Raw genomic sequence first — 24,762 nt, 5'->3', positions numbered from 1 at the left:
ATTAGCAAAAAAATTTTTTATTTTGAAACAATAAATTATAAACTAGTGAAAAAAGTAGAATGTTTTCTTTAATAAGAAAATTATACATTTATATATGTTTATCAAAGCAATGATTTGCAGAATTAATTCAGAAAAAGTTCTCTCTTTGTTAATGAAAAAATTACATAAGTTTAGCCTCATGTGAAATAAAGTTAAAATCAGAAACTATTCGGCGTCTGAAAGAGAACTAGAAATAACCTTCTGTAGCAAGTTATTCAACAGCAAACATTATTCTCCAAGTAATAATTTATAATTTTCCTTTACAAGAAAAACAGGAATATTTTAACGATACCGAATTCTATCAATTAAATATTATCTTCTAATTACAGAATCAAAACTACAATCCTTCAAAATATTAGAGAGTTATCAATCCCCACGTAGAATGTCATAAATAACAGACCCTAATCCACGAAAGCTAATTACCCATCATGCATTAGTCCGCATCCTTCGATGGCGATAACCGACTGGCGTTGAATAATATTGTTAACGTTGCATTTTAACGTCTATTTCCTGGAAATTACAATCAAACAGCGCTGCCAGAAGCATGGACGAGTCATTGTCGAGCACGAGGTACAAGCTTTGTTGCCTCCCAAGAGAACTGCTTCAAATATCTGAAGGTATTCCGCTATCAAACACAGATTACAGGAGCCGATGACAAGACACATTGCCAGCGTTAGACTGAATAATTTGCCACGCTAATGATCGAATAGCGCGGGGCATTATGGGAGAGCTGGACATTTGTCGTGGTGCGCCAATTGTAGCTCCATGGAGTCGCACACGCTATTGAGTGGCAGAAATATGGAGATTAAATGTAGTTAGACTATACTATTCTGTTAACGGTACAGTATCTAGCAATTTAATTACTTGCTGCTGAATGTATTTTTATTCCCTCTGGCTTTTTTTTTTTTTTTTTTTTTTTTTTTGAGGAAAACTGTATACCACAAAAATGTTTTGGGTCGGAAAAGCATGTAAATGAGAGTGCTGACAGCGAAACGGAGTGAATGCATATGGTAATCACAGAATTCATTTTGATACTCCATTTTGCAGTTGGTTTCAGGTTATGCGTGATGAAGTCTGCACATGAATATGGTCTATAAATTCAGTAAAATAACTCAAAATCATCAAAGGCAAAATCATTTATATAATGTCTGGTTATTCAGTATAACTAGTTAGTTTTGATTAAGTAATTATTCATAAACTTTAGTTCTTCTCCTCTGTTATTTTCATTCTTCTTCCCCAAAGACAAAGCTTGTTTTGCTATATTCATTAGCATACCACTGGGTCAGGAATAAAGTATAATATTCTGCAGCAATTTTTTTCTCCTCAGAATCAAGAACTAGAGTAGGTTTTGGGAAATTTAGTGCCATTAAAAAAAACAGATAGATAGCAGTTAGCATATTTAAAAAGAATATTTAAATAAGATAATAATAAAAAAAAAATCTGAAAGCTTTCAGATTTTCAATCAGGCCCAAAGCGGCGTTTTTTTAGCGTTTTGTGTGCTACCTTTATTTATTAAATTTCATGTTCTTTACACTTAAACCATAAATTTCAATCCAACAGCAATATCACAAAATATTTAAAAGAGCATATCTTTAGAATTTCTGATACAAAGTCTCGCGCGCTGGAGATAAAAAAAATTTTTTTTTTTCTCTTTCCCGTACAGTGTGTGCACTTTGAAATCGTTGAGTTTGTTTATCAAAAATTCATTAAAGTTTTACAAAATATGAAATAAATAATAAAACAAATTTCAAATATGGGGTTCCAGATGCCCATATTAGAGTGGAGGACTACGTTATTCAGAATTTGATGCCTCTAGGTATCGTTGTTTTTTCACAGTTCTGGAAACATACATACAGTCATGCAGATTCTTAATTATTTAATTTCTTTAAAAAGTAATAGCGGGAGATAATACTTGGTGGCAACAATTTGAAAAGTGAATCGCTATTTATAGTGAATGGAAGCAAAATGCCAAAGCGAAATTAATAGCCCTTCTGGAGAAATTGCCCCTTTGTGCTAATAACATTATCATTACATTAACGGATGCTTACCAGCAGTCGTATATTAAGAAAGATATGTATATACCTAGCCTTGAAATTTAGAATAAAATGGAGGAAAAAAATATGATGAATTTTACTTAAAAATGCTAGGAATTTTAAGCAACCGTTTAAATTATGGCATAAAAATGTTCAGAAAACTAACATGATGAATTTTACTTAAAAATGCTAGGAATTTTAAGCAACCGTTTAAATTATGGCATAAAAATGTTCAGAAAACTATCTTTCAGCCTCTTCTATGGCTTTCACAGAAATAGAAAATGCAGTACTTTAATGAATCATTTCATTACACAGCCACGCACAATAATTTCATTTGCACATGCCAACGACAATGAAGCTGATTAATTTTAAATTGAGTTAGCTATTTAATTAAGAAAGCAATTTTTTAATCAAAAAAGAAAACTTAATTTTATATGATATCTATGTAAATAAAGAGATAGTACATCTTTCTTGCATTGAAATAATTAAATAAAAAAAATACTTGCAACTTTAATGGCATTAAAAGATTACAGAAATCAGCTACGTAGAAATGCTACTCTATTTTTTGGGGGGTATTTGAGTGTGTGTGTCGGTGTATGAAAGATTATCAACATTTCTGTAACTGAAGCTTATGAAAACGGGTACCTTTACTATAACATATTTACTGTCTCCCAATGCACATTAATTACATTATTTATATTAATGCATGTTTATTATGAAATTCTATAATTTTCTATACCCTATACTTTTCCTGATAATAATCTATAATTTATTTATAATTTTCCTAGTAAATAACTTGAAATTTTCCACAAACTCTGTAGATTTTTGCTGCTGTATTTTTTGCAATGTCTAGACATTTAGACAACAGTGCGTTTGACAAATTAAATAACGTCTAAAACCTACGAGTTGTGCTTTATCGAATTCGTTTTGAACTTTTTTTTCATCATATAGTATACCTGTCTGCTTATGGCTAATATAGATAAACAAAATATATGTCGGGTATGATGAAGAAACACAGATTGGATCCGCACACATTGACTGTTTACAATTCAATCGTCACGCAAAGAGTAAATGTACGAATAACATATACTTCCCTTCTGCGTTAGATTGGTTGGGGATTTGCAAAATTTTATTACCGATCTTTATTTATGGCGATCAATGTCCACTGGCTAAATGTACAGAAAGGTCTGTTCATTGCTTTTGGAATTCATTTTCCATTCGTACCTAGCTTTAGGTTCTTAATAAAACAGTTTTTATTAAGAAACTGGTGAGCATTTTACACAGAATTAAATGTACCAGTTAAATCATATTTTTACTGCGACCAAATGATTTAGAACTAAATACCTTAGAAACGAAGCTTTTATGAAAGAGGTTTTAAGGAAAACTGAATAGATGTCGGGCAAATAAAGAAAACCCATGTATCCCGATCTTTTATTTGTTAAAAATCGAACTTACGAATAAGTACTTTTATTACATTGCTTTTTTCCTAGAATGTGAGACAACAGAAAATAGTATACAACACGATCACACAAGTAAAGGAATCTTTTCCATAGTCATTCCATACGAGGTTATATTAGTACTTTTAGAAATAAAACTGATAGAGCCGTACAAGAAGCATCTTTACTTTATTAACCCAAATTGTCGGTAGCCCATAAGGGCTATTAGTCTCAGAATGGAGTTTCATTATAAACGGTGAATCACTTTTAAAATTGTTGCCCCCAAATATTATCGCCCTGGATTATATTTATTTAAAGAAATTAAATAATGAAGAATCTGCATGAATGTATGTATGTTTCTCGCATTGTTAAAAAACGACTGTACCTAGAGCCATCCAATTTTGAATAACGTAATCCTTCACGCGAACATGGACACCTGAAAGCCCGAATTTTGAATTTCGAATTTGTTTTATTATCTATTTCACATTTTGTTAAACTTTAAAGAATTTTTATGAGCAAATTCAAAGATTTCAAAGCGAGGAATGGCAACACAATACAGAAAAAGCACTTTTATCTCCAGCGCGCGAGAATGTGTATCGGAAATTCTAAAGATATGCCCTTTTTAAATATTTTGTGATATTGCTGTTGAATTGAATTTTATGTGGTTTAGCTGCAAAGAACACAATATTTAATAAATAAAAGTAGTACAGAAAAAGTTAAAATATCCCTTTGGGCGTAATATAAAACCTGAAAGCTTTCAGATTATATATGTTTTTCATATTACTGTTTTCAAAATTATATATTAGTATATTTTTATTACTATTACGACACGACAACTGGTGGACAAAATCATGTCGTGAAAAATCTGTTTAAACGTGAATGAAAAAGGTAAAAAAAATTCAAAATGTAAAATTTGAGTAGTTTAAGCACATATGTTGCAAAGATTTTATTAAATAAGCGGTAACATTTTCAGTTTGTTTAGGCAAATTATTTGAATCAGGAAACAGTTTTTTCCTTGCAAGAAATACGAAATGTAGTAAGATTGATTTATCATATTTTGCATTACACACAAACACCACTTTAAAAGCTTATCTGAAGAATTGAGAGTAATTTTCAGGCAGTAGTATTTTTCAAGTTGGTTTCATTCTTACATTTATTAAGATATCTCGAGACGAGAAGAAATCTTAATATTAATATCAATAGTATTTTAGTATACATTAAAACAAGTAAGATAAGAATTACTTTTTGATTAGAATTTTAGAAGAAAGTTTGTACAGACAGTTATTAAAATAGTAGTTACTATGAAAAAATAAAAGAATACATTTTTGTAAATCAATCAATCAATTCAATCACCTAAAAAGTAATGTAAATAAGTTGTAGCCATTTTATAAATTAATGTTTTGTGATTCTAAAGTGCCATCTTAAAAACTGCTAAAAGTAAACAGGGTGGATGTGGATAAATTATTTTGTGTTCTACTTTTTTTGACAAGTGTTGCTTTTTTCAGAAAGGAACTAAGAAAGTTGAAAGGGTAAAAGATGCATGATGTATTATCATTATGTATGACGCTTCTCTAGGTAACTGTGTTTGACAATTTTACCATCGCAACGCCTGCATTTCTCTTTGTGTGCATGTACGAAAATGATGCACTCTGAAATATTACATAATGACGATTATCGATTTATAATGAAGACAGCTATTTTAAAATTTATTTCTTTAGCCTACTATAAATTAATACCCTCATTAACGATATAAAACTTATTCCAGATTACAAAGAGATAGAAGGAAATATGTTTTTCAAGCAACTGAAATCAGAAGTATAGTGTAAAGCAGTAATATACTCTTATATATAATTATTAGATTATCATTAATATAATTATTATTATAATTAATATTCTTATATTAGTTATAAATTCGACAAAAGGGCAGAAAGCATAAAACAATTTTCTTAGAAAACGTTAGAAATAAATTTTTCTTTTTTTCTAATTAGATGTGTTGTAGAGCCTTTATTAGGTTTGTCTAAGCAGATTACATGAAAATTGTGTAGTGTCCTTACCGGAATTTGAACTCAGGGTCTTCCGATCATAGCTAGACGTGCTTTTCACATTCACCACGAAGGCGCAAAAAGGAGAGAGAAAATTCCTTACATTCTCTCCCACTTAAAGGGCGACTAGTGACGAATTATTATCCACCATCTTTTAGCTCGAGCGCCACTTTAAATTTGTTTTCTATCTTTTTGAATTCAGAAAAAGTCAGAAATGCACAACACCCTTGCGGGGATTTGAACCCCGGACCTTCTGGTTTTAGCCGGATGTACTTTCCAATTACACAACGAAGATATGCGCAAGGAGTGAGAAAACATTTTGCAATACCTTATGAGCTTTGAAAATTATAAAGATTAAAGAATGAAGGGAAAGCGAACTGTATCTGAAACTATTAATGAATGTTTTATCTGGAAAAAAAAAAAAAAAAAAAAACATAGAACATGAACTTTAAAATTAGAAACGATCTTCTATTTAGTTTTAAATTTTGGATTCAAAAGTATGTTACTTATTGTACTTTAAAATGTAAATTAAGGCAAGAAAAAATTTTAGTTTGCTCATAAAGCGATTAATTATTTAGTTCGATTGATTAAGTATTGAAAAAAAAATGGAAAATAATTGTAATTTTCTTCTTTTACTGATGTAGCCAGTTTAAAAATTTAAAGACTTAATATTTTTAACAAAATTATTTCTTTTGTTTAAGAATAAGATACTCCCTTTATCTTAAAACCCTTTATCTTTAACACTTTATCTTCACACATTCATAATTTTTTAAGTATATATTATCATTTAAATATACTATATTATATCTAGTATTACACGAGTTTACAATTTATATTAAAGTATATTGAAGGCACAATGATACCCTTCCTCGCATTCAATTCTAGATATGAATATTTTCTAGCATTCTCATTAAGCTCACTTTTCATAAAAATTTCCAAGTTTATTTCTAAAGAAAAGGGACTATATAAGATGTAAATTTTATATATGAAAACAGTCTTTTCCAATTTTAATTATTACACCGAAACTGTTTAAAACAGATATACCAGTTCATCGAAAAGTTTCATAAAATGATGAATTTAAGTCAAAGAGGAAGAAAGGAATTTACTCATTATTTATATTTTTCACTTTCAATAAATAATGAAGTATCTTCTCCCATTCAACATTTATTTAATTTTCAAATCAAATCATCAGAAAATCAGTTTCGAAGTTGGGCAGTAAACTAGAAAGCTCTTCTGAGAATTAAGAAGAGAAATAATAAATCCTTCTCGCCTTTTCACTCGCTTTTGAATTAAAAATAGTATTTTCATCTCTCCTTGATTAACGTTAAAAATTATTATTCATCACGCATCAAAAAATATAAAGAAACTGATAGCTGTTTGCTTTATTTCTACTTTTCAAGTAAACTGTCATACGCTTGAATAATCCTCTACTCGCTTGTAAACAACAAGATAAAGAAGAAGCATTCTCCGATTGCATTGCTTTAATGCATTTCATACGGAAAGATTTACCACATTACAGTCAAGAACTGCTGGAGTAAAGAGCAGTTTTTAAAAATTAAAGCATAAATTAAGAATAAATTAGACAAAACGAAATATTACATTAAACATCAATGTATTTCAGCTGTAATTAAAAGGATTTAGGTAAATTAAACATTGAAATCAGAGTTTTCTTTAAGGAAAAAACAATTAATGTACAGTAACGCCTTTCTCCTTTCTAGCTTTATCTTTCAATGATTTTCAATATTATCAATTCAATTATTTATTTAAATTTATCTTTCAATTAATTTCAGCAGGGAAAATCTAAATTATTTTTACATACTCTCGTATCACTAATGTGACCGAAATTGCTAAATGCGTTCGCTTAATTCAAAACGGCTGTAGTTACGAATGTTAAGTTTTTTTGGTCTGTCTGATATCCGGACCGGTTATCATTAGACAATCCTCCACGAAGGTGTTCAGGTCCTTAAAAGATAAAACTTCCGTGTTTCGTTAAAGTTTAAAATTGTCAACCAAGAAATGCAAGTTTTCTCAATTTATGAAGCGTTAAAATCCTCGCCGCTACACCAGAAACCACGAATCTCCAAAAGCGGTGTTCAAAAAAAAAAAAAAAAAAAAAAAAAAAAAAAAATGAAAAGAATCTGGAAGTTTTCAGATTTTATATTACGTTCAAAGGAGCGTTCCTTTAACGTTTGTGTGTTATCTTTATTTATTAAATATCATGTTCTTCGCACTTCTTAAACCATAAAATTCAATCCAACAGCAATATCACAAAATATTTAAAAAAGCTTATCTTTAGACTTTCCGATTCACAGTCTCGCGCGCTGGAGATAAAAATGTGTTTTTTTCCAGTACAGTGTTGCCATTGCTCGCTTTGAAATAGTTGAGTTTGTTAATCAAAAATTTGTTAAAGTTTTGCAAATTATGAAATAGATAATAAAACAGATTCCAAATTTTGGCTTCTAGATGCCCATATTCGTGTGGAGGACTACGTTATTCAAAATTTGATGTCTCTAGGTACCGTTGTATTTTCACAGCGCGAGAAACATGCATACATTTATGCAGATTCTTCATTATTTAGTTTTTTTTTAGATATAATGCAGGGCTCTAATATTTGGTGGCAACAATTTGAAAAGTGAAACGCCGTTTTATAGTAGACGGCGCAAAATGCCAAAACGAAATTAATAGCCCTTTTGGGCAAATTGCGCCTGTGGGCTATAAACACACTTAAAGGAATTGATTGATAGCCTTTGATTTGAAAAAAAAAATTGAATTATGATTTCTGCATAACAAATGTTTGATATGTACCTGCATAACAAATGTTTCGTATGCATCCCTCTCTTTCAGTATAGCATAAGTCACAGAAAAGAACATGATACGTATGTAAAAACCGGAAACTGCACATTCGTGATTTTGGACAACCGATGTGACCGTTTATGCGACAAATATAAAATGTGTTGTAGGCTTGTCATTTCAAATTATGGTCTGGTTTTATTAATTTTAGAAGCTAAGACAGCTCATCAGTTTTAGAAACTAAACTATAGAACTTCTTTATAAAATTAGTACTTTAACTAAACCACAACTCGCGATATTTAATAGCATATTGATCGTTTTATCAATCTTAGTTTCAAAAATCAGTTTTACTCCAGCAGTCTTTAAAGAAAACATTATTAATCATACGATGGATTCTTCTGTAATGAGATTTTATTATTAAATTCTACGTCTAGTGCATTTTATCAAATCCTGTAATCCTAGAAGGATTATTAATTATACATAAAAGTCTATTGTGAAGAATAACTTAAACTAATGACTTTTAAAATAACTTCTTTTTGAGTCATTTCTTGTTTAAATAGTATTGTCGATACTTAAAGTAAAGTTCTTAGACAGTCAATGAATAAAATAAACATTTACTTCACAAGTGGAAAGGTTTATAATATTCATTATTTTTATAGTATATTTTATGCATCTCTGGGAAAGCAATGGTAGCTAATTTCCCCATAGATACCATACCAGGTAGTATATCTTTTCAATTAATTCAGCACTGGAAGCTACATTCATATTCATACATTTATGTGAGCTAAATTTCTGCAAAAGTATCCGTTCTTCAAACACGTTGACATGTTGCCCGTGAACAATAATTTACACGTTTAAGAATTATAGTTTTACACGTTTAAGATCTACTTTTATATAAAAATAAACTGAAAAAGAAATTTCATTTTGTTAGAATAAATTAGTGTCCCTTTTGCATAATGAAACCTGGCAACGTCCAAAAAAAAAAAAAAAAGCGCCAAACGATATTGCCGAGAGAGGATTCTATTTATGTTCACATGCAAAAAAGAAGTCTTAAAAAGATTTTTGTGCTAGCGTTGTATTTGTGTTTCATTCTTTTCAGCAAGTTACCTTCTTTTAATACCCTGATAATGGCATACTCCTGATAATATTGCCTAATAGATATATATCTGAAGCTATTTCCAACTTATAAATGAATCTCTCATAAGTTCTTTTGTTTTCAACACTTCGATTTAAATGCTTGTAAAAATTGTTAGCTTGATTTGTATTCTATTTCAGTTAAGCAAACTCTCTAACTTGCTAAATAAAGATTTCATAGTTATTAGCCCAAAGAACATTAGCCCAGAAAGGCTATTAATTTCTTTTTGACATTTTGCGTTGAAAACTTTAAATGTCGGTTCACTTTTCAAACTGTTGCCACCAAATATTACAGCCCTGTATTATATTTAAAAAAATTAAATAATGAAGAATCTGCATGAATGTACGTATGTTCCTCACATTGTGATAAAACGACGGTATCTACAGCCATCAAATTTTGAATAACGTACGTTTCCACCCGAATATGGGCATCTGGAAGCCCAAATTTGAAATTTAGAATTTGTTTTGTGATCGATTTCATGTTTTGTAAAATTTTAACGAATTTTTGATTAACAGGCTCAACGATTTCAAAGCGAGCAATGGCAACACTGTACGGGGGAAAAAACATTTTTATCTCCAGTGCGCGAGACTGTGTATCGGAAATTCTAAAGATATGCTCATTTTAAAATTATTTTGCGATATCGCTGTTGAACTGAATTTTATGGTTTATGTTTGAAGAACATGAGATTCAATAAATAAATTTAACCCACAAAACATTAAAAAAAAAAAAAAAAAAAAAAAAAAAAAAAAAACGCCCCTTTGGGCTTAATGTAATATCTGAAGATTTTTTCTTTAATTTTGATTCTTTAATAAAATTGTGCTAAATAGAGGATAGTATACTCAAACGCGTTAACTATGTTAAATGCACGACATATCATATTTCGCCTTATTAGAAGGAATATTACGTATAGACTGTAGTTAAAACAAGCAATCTAAGTAAATTTCTGATATAAATTTTGATTTGCTTTACATAGATATGAAAAATATTCCAATGTTTCTTTTGTGTCCGTGTTCCAAAATCATACCATTTAATTACGCACATAATTTTTTACTGTTACAGCTAAAGTAAAACTGATTGTTTAGCTAAAATTGCCATAAATTTGACTATTGATTTTTCTTAGTTAAAATAAGCAATCGAAGATTGTTACAAATGCAGCTATTTGATCTTAAATAATGACTATTCGTGTGGTTTCCAATTTATGCATTTCGACGCCATATTTTGGTGAAACGAAGCTCCAGTAAAACTTATGGCAACATAAATTCCAGACAGGGCATGCTTTTGGGTACATATTCCAATGGGGAGAAATAAGGATAACTAATTTTCCGAGCAAAGGGGAGAGGGTTGTATGCTATAAATAAGTAGGCTTACTTTGTTCATCCAGATGTCCTAAAGCGTTCATTAAGAATGATTAACAAGCGAGGAAGCATCCGAGATACGTAGTTTAAAATATTCTGTTCCAATTGTACACGAGCACTATAAATCCATTAAGAAGTTCATTAAAGGTTACGCAATTATATCCAGATTTACCAGGAATGGAATTTTTGAAATTGGAATGATGACTATCGAATAATGCTATTTTCATATTTATACGGATTTGAAGAGGTTTGCTTGATAGATATTTTTATTTTATTACACTAATGGATTTGTTAGAGGCAATACTGTTTCAGGTTTTCTTAACTGGAATACCTCTAGTTTCGGTCAGATAAAAGACTGCAGCTCCGTTTTGCTCTTAAAACATGTTCAACGTTTTTGTTGATATTTATATCAAACAAAGGACAAACATTACCAGTTATTTAAATTAAAATAAGAATAAAAAGAATCTATGTATTACATTTCTATGATAGACCAAGATTATAATAATAATTATTATTTATCTGTTTCACCTTAGGACATTACACGGAAGGGAGAGATGCCTTTGTGGAGGACTCTCTAAGAGAAACTTGCTCATATTAATATGGGTACATGGGGAAAGCGCGCATGCAGCCACCCCTTTGGCGGGATTCAAACCTCAGACAAAACTACCAGTGTTCGGGGACTTTACCGCTCGGTCGCTGGTGGGCCAAATTATAAGAATTAACTTACAAATTTCTATAAGTTGTCAGAAACACTTTATGATAGTTTATTGCGTTTGCTTTTCAAACTAATTATTCTAACCGTAGTTTATTTTATTACTTGGTGGTTTTGAGTTTTTGCGAACTTACAATTTACAAACTACGAGGTTTTATAAACTGCTTCAGTAATCCGCACAAGCTTAGAATTATTTTAATCTAATAACACATTTTAAATCGCTTAAGAATATTGATGTTATTAATATTTTAATGAGATAAAATGCGTTTATTGTGTACAAAGCAGCTCTGAATTGAGAACAAATATGTAGTAGAAAGCAGTGTATATTTCACAACGTATTCAATAGCCACTAATACGCAGTTATGATCTATTTAGTATTCATACACTTTGTTATAGCGTAGTATAAAATGGCACTGTTTGAGATATAGCCTCGCATTTTAGTTAAAAGGAAATGTGTGTAAGAGTATCAATTACGTAGCAAACACAGACTATAAATGTTAGTAATGTGCATTAAAAATTCAGATTTTAAATAAACTGTAACAAGAATCTAAAGAAGCTAGAATTATTGCGACAGTTGACAGTAGACGAGTGAATTTAATATTTTTTACTTTGTTCGAGCATTGGATTAAAACTTATTAAAGAAACTACATTGAAATTGAAAACAAATTAATATGAAATAAAATTTAAAATGAGTAAATAAATTTATTATTGCTTTCAAATAATGAAAATATTTCATTGTATAAAACTAATAATACCATTTTGTAAAAAATTACGTTTTTTGATATTCATGTATTTATTTTTTTATTCACTTATATAATAATTAATGCACGTTATTCACGTTCATAAAAAACTAAACTATTCTTTATTATTAAAATAAAGTAAAATATTCTTAGGATGGTAACTGCGGAATTTTGGGTAATATGAACCGGACTGCAGTTGCCATTTAAGAGTTTTTATTCTTTGTACTTATATTTATTTAATTTTATTCTATTACTTTATCTAATTATGGAATAATGAGATTTTTCAACGTGATTACCATGATTTCAAGTAGGATTTATATCAGTCATGTAAACTTTTATGACGGAAATATTTCAGGAAATTTTAAAATGTGTTCGTTAGTCTACTTTCACATAAATAAAATTTCCCAGATCATTTTTTGGGAATATTCATCGTGTTTTTGATAAAAATGATTATAATTTCAGTTTTCAAATATCTTAGAAGATTTACTTGTAAATTAGAGATCAAGCTATTAAATTCGTATTCGTATAGTATTTATATTTAGAGGTGTTATCGAGTAAAGTAAATGATGGAATAATTAACGACAACAGGATGCTTAGTGTCGCTGCTAAATTCGTTCCTTTCGCAGTTAGCTTTCTTGATGGCCATTTTTTAAGAGGTATGTTAGGGTATGGAAGTAAAGAAGGATTTTAAAATTGTTACCCCAAAATAACAATTCAGTTGTAGATAATTGATCAAAGAAAAACTAAATTCCTGATTCATTATTTAGGAAAATAAAATGATTTGATATACATGGCAGACGACATTTCTAACGAAGTATTTTTTCTTTTATATTATAGTGATAAAATTACATTTTGCTTTTATTAATTTGTTACATAGTCAATGTGGGGTTCATAATTTAACAACGCGAAAATTAGTTATCAAAAGGAAAATAATTCACGAGTAATTAAATGATTTTATAACGCAGCAAAAGAAAAAATTCATTCCTTTAAAAATGCAGATTCTTTAAAAATACATCTTGATATATAAGCTTTAATGTTATTTTTAACGCTTTACATTTCATAGAACATTTTACGTCCCTAATTTCTTCAAATTATACTAATATTTATACTTTGTATTAAAGACTTTATAAGGTTTATTTTACAAAAGTAATCGTATATATGTTTCTTTCGACCGTTAGTAAGCGCAATTAATTTAATTTAACTTGAATTCCAAATGAGAATTTAATAACTTTTTAGTTTGTATTTACAAAAATTTCCTAATATCCTGAATAGTAAAGCAATTTAAAAATTTTTTATTAAATTTTGATATACCAAAATAAGATTTTTTTAATGTCTTATTTGTATTTGATAGTTATTTTTATTGGAATGTTAAATATAATATCTTGTAGGTATATTAGATAAATAATGATAAAAAAAGTATCTTACGATTTATTTACATGATAGTAAAAATAGCTTTACTTAAAATAGATTATGGTTATATTTGTAGGAATGCTAGAAGGGATTATTAAACTGAATATTGCTAATAATGAGTTAAAAATAATAAAATGTGCAGATGTATAAAAAGTTATGAACTTACCTTCTAGATCTTAGCTTAGACAGTCACTCGCCGTTAGCGAGCTGGGAACGGGTCATGGACCGGCCGTTCCAGCTTAATGTCCGGTGCAACCAGCCCGCAAGCCGGGAGTGTTGGGTTTGAAAACAATCAGATGGCGACCGAACAATGTTCCAGTATATGGCGTTTTCAGAGCGAACACAAAACAGTGAGTGTGAGTCAAATCAAACAAACAAAAAATTCCTTCATAAAGGTGTTGCAGTTCGTGATAATTGTAAAAGAATCAACTATTTAAAATAATTCCAGCAGTTGTTATTGTTGATGAATTTGAAAAACGAAAACAAAACAAAACAAAAAACTGCACATTCAAGAGGTGCAGGAAATTAACGAAACAAACAAATAAAAAATGCCTAAACGTCACGGGCGCGTTCACGATGTTTTGGTTTTTGGTAAACGTTTTGTCGGTTGAATCGCTCGCTCCACTGACGCTTCGCAGTGCTCGAAAGGTTCGAGCGAATCTGAGCGACGGTTTTCGGACGTAGCGCGCTCGGTTCGAGTCGGTCCGTTCGGTGGCGACCCCTAGTGGCGGCCTTGGTTCAGGGACGAGAAGGGAAATCTCCGAAAGTCGCGTGCCTTTTCTTTTGCTTTCTTTTTTTCTCCTCTTCTCTCTCTTGCTTTCCACCTTTCGCCTCTCCGCTTAGTTCCTTTCGTTTTATTTTTTCATTTTTTTTTATCGTTATGTTGAGGTTCAGTTGTTTCTTTTGGGTTCCGCTAACGTTGAACCCACCGTAGTTTGTTCGATACAGATGCGTGCCGAGGTTTTGAACCCACTCATTACGGGTGTAAGGAATCTGAGCCATCGGGGCATAAACGTAAAGGAAAAGATGCTTTGAGAAAGTCAGATCTCCGAATTTTGGCTTATTTAGTTGCGTGTTAATAACGTATCTCATTTATTAACTTAATGGTTAAAAATATGAATGCTTGGATTTCAGTATTTTATACGCAAATAAACTAGCTGTTCGTATAACAAGTGTTACTTCTACGAGTTATCCTCTTAAGTGCCTACTGGTATCCTAATGCACACAAGCTAACACAAATGCATTCAAAAACCACCTGAAGCGTTAACAAATTAATTGTGAGAGAAAATATCACCATTATGACGACGTATGAACAACGAACCAGAAATCTTCGAGCTTATGACGTCACTGACTCATAGTCTGCACCAAAGCAACTACTTACAGTACACTCCCGATTATGCGCGCCTGCCGCAAAGTTTTTTTTTTTTTTTTTTTTTTTTTTTTTTACGTTAAATTTGCTAACATCGTGCTTTTTTATAGCAAAAATATCCCAGGCCTTCTCGAAACCTTCCCCTCTGATGAGTAAGTGATTTCTTACTCACCCTTGCAGTGCCCGCTCTACTGCTCTCTCTCTCGTCTTAATCTTACTGACACGTCCACTTCCTCCCACTCGCCATTGTCAGTTTAAGCCTGATAGTGTTTGCGAACCAGTCGGAGTTAATTTCTTATCTTTTATTGTGTTCAGTGCTTGTGCTTTTTCGTTTTGTGTTTTTCGCTACCGATTTAAAATGTCAGGAAAACGAAAGAAGGTTGTGTTGACGATTGCGCAAAAACTAGAATTAATTTCCAAAGTAGCAAACGGCGCTACAAGGCAGCAGATGGAATTGGATTACGGAATCGCAGAAACAACAGTGCGTGACATTCTAAAGCAAAAAGACAAACTGGTGAACTTTGCATCAATGTCGGACAGTGCTCCGCAATGAAAACGCGGAAAACTATGAAGGGTTCTACCTTTGATGAGCTGGACACGGCATTGACAGAGTGGTTAGCTTAGTTCGAAAAGAGGGTACTTCTGTAAATGGTCCTATCACTGCGGCGAAGGCAAAAACCTTTTTTGAGTTGTTAGACCTGAAAGGAAATTTTGATGCGCCTTCTGCCTGGTTGACTCGTTTTAAGCAGCAACATGGAATTCGAGAAATTGGACTTCATGGGGAGAAACTTAGTGGTGACCAACAAGCAGCCGACAATTTCCACCACGGATTTGAAGAATTTGTTTTAAAAGAAGAGCTATTTTTTGAACAAGTTTACAATGCCAACGAATCGACATGTACTATGTAGACATTCAACTATGTAGATTTTGTGTTGACCGGTTGAACGAGGACCCGAAGTGATGACATTCTTTACCCTGTTTCTTTTTTTCGACGCTTGATTTAAAGAGTAGTTATTGGCAGTTAGAGATATAGACAAACGACCGAGAAAAAAAGGCAATTACAACAGCAGAAAGACTTTAGCAGCTCATTGTGATGCCTTTTGTATTATTTAATGTACCGGCAACATTCGAACGCCTCATGGAGACTGTGTAGAGAGTTCTTTCTTGCGAAGAATGTCCGATATACCTGGATCACATTATCATCGTAGGGAAAAGTTTTGAAGAATATTCGGAAAATATTAGGAAGGTGTTTCGAAATAATACAACGTAGCTGTCAAAATATGAAAGAAGGTAATCTAAAGTTAAGTCCTGCCAAATGTAATTTTTTCAGAAATTTTGATTTGAAATTTGCAAATTTGCCTAACCTCTCGCATACCCATTGTGTTGCGTTTAAAGATATTATTATTTTGAAGTGGCAAAAACTGATCGTGTTCTGTTACACTGTGTGCGTACGAGCAGAATAAAGGGCTTTTTTCCCGCAAAATGGATTGTAAAATGGATTCAGAAGGGATTTTTTCATGACATCTGTACGCACGTATGTATGTATCTCGCATATCTCAAGAAGGATAAAATGATTAGCCGTAGAATGTAGAAATTTTGTGTTAGGGACTACTATAACATCTAGTTGTGCACCTCCCTTTTTCTTGCTATCGGCATCCAAACGTATATCTATACACCTCTCCCTCTTATCCAGTTCGGTGAGCATTTTTTTCAACGTGCTTTTTCGGTGTTTTTTTATTCTTATATGTTGGTAAATTGTGCCTTTTTTGTTTTAAAAATGATTGAATAAAGTTGATTTTAAGTTCCAATTAAGGATTTTATGCTTTTAATGTTCATGCAATAGTTGTAGAATTATCAACAACTTTAACGTGGCGCTGGGCCTAACGAGGTCGCCATTTGTTTACGTTTGAAACTTAGTGGAATGGTGAATCAAGTTAGTTAGCGCACGAACTTCAGTTTCTTTTGCCCAGTGGGATTGACAGATAACTTTCAATTTTGTGCGTCGAAAATGTTGTCTTCCTGCCCGTTGGCCGAATTGCGTGTTTTAGCATAGAAACTCTAATTTTAACCGCAAAGACCTTTTTAAACTGTTTTTTTAATAGTATTTTGTTTTTTAAGTTTATCTGTATTTTACAGATTTTAATGAAGATGTTTTGAGTTTTAGGTATTTTTTCCTGAAGAACTAAATTGATTGAAAAAGCAGTATATCTCTAATGTAATTCGAGGAAATAAGTTTAAATGAAGTGCGACAAAAAATGTGTATTATTAAATGGGCCGTATAAGGAAGTCAATGTGGTTTTCACATCAGAATTTTTTTGAAAATATCTCTTACATCTTCTGTAGCTGTCACTGCCGTTGCGCAAGGAAACGATCTATGCAGGAAAGTTAATTAATGCCTCAGTTCTTGAACCTTAACATCTTCCAAGTCATACTAGTTCTAGACTATTTAAAAACTCGTTAAATACCTCATCCAAGCCTCAAGTGTTACGATTAAATATCTGTGTAAGGAGAAGTATAATAACAAATTCAACGGTTCCCGTTTCACATGCGTGGTTAATTGAAAAATATGCTGGCTACACTCATATATTTTAGATTCCTAGGAATCAGGAAAGCAAAACTTTGAATTTCTTTCCATTAATTTTGGTTAAATTTAGTTTTCTTCAATAGGAAAGATTTTACTCAAAATGAAAAAGAAATACTTTATTTGTATTCCATCCGGTTTCCAATAAAATGTTTAATTTTTGAGAAATGAAAGGGTAAAAAAAATAAAAGAAGAAGATGATAAAGAAAATCCAAGGAATAAATGGGAAATAAAAAGAAGAAAATCTTTTGTATCATTTTTTCGATCTTGAATGAAATGAGTCATTTTACTTCCGTTTCCATTTTCGGCAAAAAGTTCGATTACTCCAGTTACTTTTTTCTCTTGCTATCATCTGAATTTAACGTCGGCAATAATTATTAACATTATTAATTTCATTACATTTTTGGCCATTGTTTCTATTACCTTATTTTTTATCATGTATTATTATTTCTAATAATATTTAGCTATTTTTCAGAAATGTGAGAAACGAAAGCACTCAAATTTCAAACCTCTTTGGAAAAAAAGAATGTTATTATTATTTCTAACATTCGTTTAAATTTAGCCTTATTTTTATTAATAACAGTTATTTTAATGTATTTTTATTTTAACACATACTTAACGGGAAGAGCTTAACATAAATAGAGGAAAATTTATTATTTATTATTTAACTTCCTTCTGTTATAGCTTTATGTTTTAATATTGTGTTTTTCCTTTATTTTGTAGATAATATTTCACTTATTTTAAGTACGGAGTACTAGTAGATATCATTGCTGTAAAAAAAAAAAAAAAAAAAAAAAAAAAAAAAAAAAAAAAAACTAACTCTATTGAAAGTCTTCAGAGATAGATTAAAATAATCCATATTGAAATAAAAATTACAAATACTTTAAGATTCTAAGAAATCAGGATCGGCATCATCCCTACATAGAGTTCTTAAGGCACCTATTGATTTGTAATTAATGACTTTAATGACACCTTAAAAAATGGCCTTGGCAGAAATCTGATTTTCAGAAGTATGTAACGGTATTTGGTGAAGAATGTAACGGTATTTCTTTTTATATTCCGGTTAAGGTTTTTATGCCTTTATTTAATCTGCATGGTATAGTTTCATAACTATTAAGAAAATTAACAACAGTGGCGATAGGCCTAACGAGACTGCCATTTGTTTACATTTGAAACTATTAGTAGAATAGTGAATCAAGTTAGCTGGTGCACCAACTTCAGTGTCTCTTTGCCCAGTGGGACCAGAAGTTAACTTTAAACGTTTCCTCGAACTGAAAATTCCTCCAATCGAAACTTTCAGTTTTGTGCATCGAAATTTTGTCTTCCTGCCCGTTGGCGAATTGTTTGTTTTTGCATAGAAATTTTACATAGCGAGTTTAAGCGAAATTTTACAAAGAGAGTTTGGAATTTTTAATTTCTGTGAGAGTTAACAGCTAACTGCATGCAATTCAATCCATTTAACAGGCAAATACTATATATTCGTGCAATTTCGGTTAGGAAGAAAGAATCAAACGATTGCGTGTAAGCAGACAGCGTTGATCGTATCTGTTCTCAGACTTGTTTTGAAAGCAATGAATGCCAATAATTGCAAATAAGACAACACAATTATACTATCGAAACCATTCCCTCTTAATCCTAAGAAAATAGTAACGCCTGCCTATAATGCAACATATATAAAGGGAACATCCTACTTTTAATTTTAAGTCCATCCAACTTTTAATTACCTCATCACTACACAGACCTTTCACAAATATTCAGGTGGTTCTTCGGTGGTTTTGGTGTATTGAGAATAGGGCAAAGCACACTAGGGCTATCTACCTAAGGGAAGGGATGCCTTCGTGGAGGACTTCCTAAGGGAAACTGCCTCGTATACACGCTAACCATGGGGAAAACCACGAAAACGCCTATGCAGCCAGCCCGTTCAAGGGATTCGAACCTCGGACCGAACTACCAGTGTTCAGCGATTTTACCGCTCGGCCGCTGGTGGGCCCAGAAATATTCAGACTATTAATGTTGTAGTATGAGTCAAACCTAGCGAAAAGAACCTAATGAGCAAACCTGAGAAAACTTTGGTCACCATATAGGACCATAAGGTCTGGGCCTCAAGTTTTAGGGGTTCTCCAAATTACCCTGCAGTTCGATAATAATGATTTACCCTCATGAATATAAGATAAATGGATGATGAAGGCTTTGAATACTTATCTAATTTGGCTTAATCGAAACCTGTTGATAGATAATAATTTAGGACTTATAGGGGTAGGATGTTCCCTTTATATATGTTGCATTATAGGCAGGCGTTACTATCTTCTTAGGATTAAGAGAGAATGGTTTCGATAGTATAATTCACATGATACACGTCTGATGGGATAAAAAAAAAAAACCACATTCAAATCTATGTTAAAAAGTGTCTGTATTGTTGCAGTATTAATTTCTGCCTCTGAGGAGACGAGTTTTATATAGAATTTTGCTATTTGTATCGATAGACATAGCAACATGATATTTATAATTTTCTTTCGATAAAAGTGGAACGATAAATGTCACATATCACAAATACATATAAAAAATAACAACATTTTGTAAACACTTTAGAAACCACATTGTTAAAATATTCTCTTTAGAAAAGAAATGAGATTTAGAATTAAATCTGAAATAAATCTGGCACCAGTCCACTAAAATACAGCAGTTTGTAAAAGGAGTTAGGGAGTCAACCAGATAGTTTGTTCCAAATTTAGGATAAAAGGAGAAATATTTGCAACATATTCTTTGTTCTATTCAGAAATTGCTCAACGACAATTACATTAAAAAAAAAATAGTAACCCCCCCCAGTAAATAAATAAATAAAACTCGAAAGTTTCTAGATTTTAACGGTAGCCTAAAAGTGTTTATTAAGGCTTTTTATACTCTCGCGTTCTGCCATTCTGCATTCTAGTATGTCTACCATTCTGAGGTTATATTCACTCCTGCTAACTATCCCTTTTTTTTTTTTTTTTTTTTGTCTTTTCAGCTTTATTATTAAGCACCTTTTTCTTCGCCCTTTACACCACACACAATTCAAAGAAAAAACCCTAAAAAATATATAGCAACATACGTTTAGAATCACGACTTTTAGTTTACAAAGCAGTGTTAAATGGCGTACATTTTAATATTTTTTCAGTGTTTTCTCAGTTGATCATATCAGTATTCAGTTTTCTTAGTAACATGGTTAACAAAAATCTATTTTAGTCTTTTTATCATTAACTTTTTATGTATAAACTTCATTAATTAAGTATCACGTTCTTCGCCCTTACGTAACATAAATTTTAATTCAACAAAATATTTAAAAACGTTTACTTTAGAAGAGGTTGCCACACACACTTTTATAGTCGCTGTATTATATTTTTAAAAACTAGCCTCTCGCACAGCCAGTGCTAAAATAATTATCATAAAAAAGAATATATATATATATATATATATATATATATATATATAATGATTTTAATGAGTACAGCAAGGGTAATTTCATAAAAATATTGAATATCTCTAACTAGACATCTCTTGAAACATTTATTTAAAATCAATCCCACTAAAAAGTTGAAAAAATATTCCTGAGATGTGTGCTTATTGCTTTTAAATCGCTTAATCCAAATAAAATTTGAAAGTATCTTAGGCTTTATTGAATGGCAACACGCCTCAATATAAAAGTATTTTATTTCCGGCAGCGCAGCGCATTGCTTTCATAGAGCCGAGTTTATTAATTAAAACTGAAAGATAAATATCTTACTTTTTTCGGACTGGCAACAGTCTCCCGCATTGGGATATAAATGTTTCATTTGGCCTACATGTTTGTGCGCTTGTGAGTTAACTGTTTATTACATTTAACGTAAAAATAATTATTTCACTATGCCTCCCAAGAAGATTGTTGCTTTAGATAGTGCTGCAAGGAAAAATAAGCAAGCCATGGTCGTTGAAATTAAAAAAAGAAGTCATAGATAAACATAAGCGTGGTGTAAGAGTGACGGAATTGGAGAAGACACGGCCTTTCGACATCGACGATCTGCACTATTCTGAAGAAGAAGGAAGGAATTAAGAAACTTGATGTAGCCAAAGAAGTTACCGTTACTTCCAAGCAATGTCCAAAACTCCTAGAAGCTGTCATTGGTGCGGATTAACGAAAAGCAGTTAAAAGGTCGGTGTCGAAAGCTATCATAAAGTGTTATTTATTAGAAAAATTGTTTTTATATTGATATTTTTGGGGTGTGGAACGGATTAACTGGACTTCCGTTATTTTCAATGGCGAAGTTTGTTTCTAGATACGAGAAATTCGCTATACGAGCTCAATGCTGGAACTCGTATCTTGAAGTTCCACCGTATTTGTTTTAAAACTTAAATTAGGAATGTTAAGGCAGTTCGTAATTTCTAATGCATTTAGTTACAATAGTTTTTTGTAGTTGAAATTTATTAACTTTATAATTTTCATCAAATAGTTAACTTGCAGTAAATGAAAAGGTGCGTAATATATGGATGCAGGCACTTAATGTTTGGAGAGAGAGAGAGATCTTTTATCAATTACAAGAATGCTACATGTGCTCATGAAAGTTAACAGGTAGATAAGTTATAAATTAAATGCATTTAAATTTATATTAGACGTATTATTTTTTAATTAATTACTAAAATTTGATAAGCAGTTGAAAATTAATTTAAAGTTAAATTACTAATAATAAATTAAATTATTAAACTTTGAAGAGTGATAACGTTCCGATAATTGACTCTTATTTGCAATGTCGCATGGAAGATAAATCAAAGATCTTATGTTTCGCATAATAGCAATATTCTCTAAATCGCATGGATAATGTTTAGTAGTGTAATACAACGCAACGAAAATAATGGGAAAATATATGTAAAAATTCCATTAACACTTTTTAAATATCCTAAATAAATAAATAAATAAATAAAAATACTTTGTAACATGATTTTTATGCTCAAATTTAACTCAGCTAACAGAAACTTTATTTTTGAGGTGTAAAACGTGAAGTTAAAAATTTGAAAACCATTTTTTTTTTCATTCTAGAAATGAGAGGTATTTACTCTAATAATTAAAAAAATTAAATCGAAGATACGTTTTGTAGGATGATAACATTTACTACTTAGAAAATGAATTTAAATTTTCTTGCTTTCATTCGCATAGTGTAGAAAGATAAAACACGCAGGTTAATCAAAAATGGCTTTCCTTACGATTTTTAACTCAAATTTTATTCAGCTACATATTTCTCCTAGATTATAACTCAGATGCGTTCTTAATTCTTCTGAAGGATATTTTAAAACTTTTCGTTGAAATAAACTGGATTTAACCCTTTGAAGGGCACCGGTATATAATATATACCGGTTGTTTGTCAAATTTTTAACCCCCGAAAAAATGCTAATTTTTCTACACCAAAAGCTACAATCGTAAGTGTCTAGTGTTTTCTTTCAATTCTAAATGGTAGCATCACCCTATGAATGCTCAATATTTTGCAATTATGAAATTAATATACCTCTTTGCAAGGTATCATGTTGGAAGATTCATAAATTCTATTGGAGGGAAAGAAAAAATTCAAAATCTGCAAATATATGACGTACACATGCTGAATCTTATATATTTACTTCATTTTTGTCAGAGTTGATAATTAACAGAAGATTATTTATACGATTTTAAAACCGGTATATAATATATACCGGCGCCCACACTGAGGGTAACACGCCAATAGATGGCAGCACCAGTTTTCTCCTTTTCTACTCTGTGACATGACAGAATTTCTTTATTATTATAACATTTTATGATGTAATAATTTTTCATGATTAATTTATAAATCGTTTGGAATTCAATATTATGTTCATGGAGGAATGGGGAGTTTACTGACTCTGCGCTAGGACTGAATACAAGTATATTAGTTTAATTTATTCTTTGTGTACTCAGCTTCGTCTGAGTGTAGCTAAAATTTTTATTTCAGCACTTATCCCTTTCGAAGAGAAAGATTCATCGATTTCAAAATTGCCATCTGGGGTCAAAACTTTACACAATTGTGGGGGTTAAATGTGGCATGTTAGCCCCCAAAAGACACCCGTTGCTTCGTGTTTTCCAAAATCCTAGAATGCAAGGAAAATGAAAGAGGTGATTGACAACTAATTTGTCATTCGGGAGTCACGCCTTCTTCCCTTTGTGAGGTGTGATAAGATCACACAAAGGGAAAGCTCACTTAAAATGGAAATGTACATCTCATAGTGTAATCACGAAAACTCCTGGTTTGAAAGCTTTTATTCTTTAGGGAAATTCTTTTTAATTCTTTGTTAATTTCAGATGAAAGACTAGAGAACACAAGAGAAATTTGCGCTCTGGTTGTTACAAATAGGTTGTTTCCGAAATAAATTTTCACAGTTAGTGAAAGGAGGAAAATATTTCTGAGGCCCGTTTTAGATGCAAACTAAAATGTAGCCAAAAGTTTAAAAGGAGCCCCTATGAAGCCAAAGGGATTGAAAATCAGAATAAGAGCTTTGAGGTGTATCAAATAATAAAATTGTTTAACGGCATTTCTTCCAAAAAAAAAAAAAAAAAAAAAAAAAAAAGATATATTACAAACTATACAAAAAATAAAAAAGGGACCCTTACGGTCCTCGATGATCTAAAGTGTGTGTGCGTGGAGGGGGGGGGTGATTCTTCGTATACTGTATGAAGCATGGTTTTGTTCACATATTATCTAAAGCATAAAATACAACTTCAAAAATGCAACAAACTTTCTTAGCTGAGTCGGTCGTAGTGCTTCTTTTTTAATTTTTTTAATTTTCGGCTGAGTTATCATCTGCTTGTAATATTATACTAGTTCAGTTACAGCATGATACTATTTACACATGCAGTGTTATATTTGCTAAATTTTTTTATAAAATAATATTGAATTTAAATCAAGTTGAAAAGCTTTTTTACCATATTTTACATAAGTATGTTCAGCTGGTTGCATCATCAAATTGCATAAAAACATAAATTTTATTTTTAAAATTTTTAAATTTCTGCCGAAATTTAAAAAAAAAAATTGTCTTTAGACTTACATAACTATATTCAAGCACTGATCACTACAGATGCACATCAAAAGAAGGCAAAATTAATTTTAAA

At 31.2% G+C, this 24,762-nt stretch overlaps 1 protein-coding gene and 1 long non-coding RNA gene across 6 annotated transcripts in view; one reads left to right on the top strand and one right to left on the bottom strand.

The window, feature by feature from the left end:
* LOC118188260 (irregular chiasm C-roughest protein-like) overlaps positions 1 to 14,335 on the bottom strand; it is an 824,083-nt gene extending 809,748 nt beyond the window's left edge. For both annotated transcript variants that reach the window (XM_085814197.1, XM_085814196.1), the window contains exon 1: positions 13,859 to 14,335. The gene's annotated coding sequence lies outside the window, so the exon portion shown is untranslated. The remainder of the gene's footprint in view (positions 1 to 13,858) is intronic.
* Positions 1 to 24,762, top strand: part of LOC146999071 (uncharacterized) — a 501,133-nt gene that overhangs the window by 235,122 nt on the left and 241,249 nt on the right. The gene's annotated exons all lie outside the window — the stretch shown is intronic.

Source organism: Stegodyphus dumicola, chromosome 1 (genome assembly GCF_044657685.1).
Source record: "Stegodyphus dumicola isolate Sdum_Otavi_A_Nest chromosome 1, ASM4465768v1".
NCBI lineage: Eukaryota > Metazoa > Arthropoda > Arachnida > Araneae > Eresidae > Stegodyphus > Stegodyphus dumicola.
The sequence above is the reverse complement of the archived record's forward strand: the minus strand, read 5'-3'. Positions and strand labels throughout refer to the sequence as shown.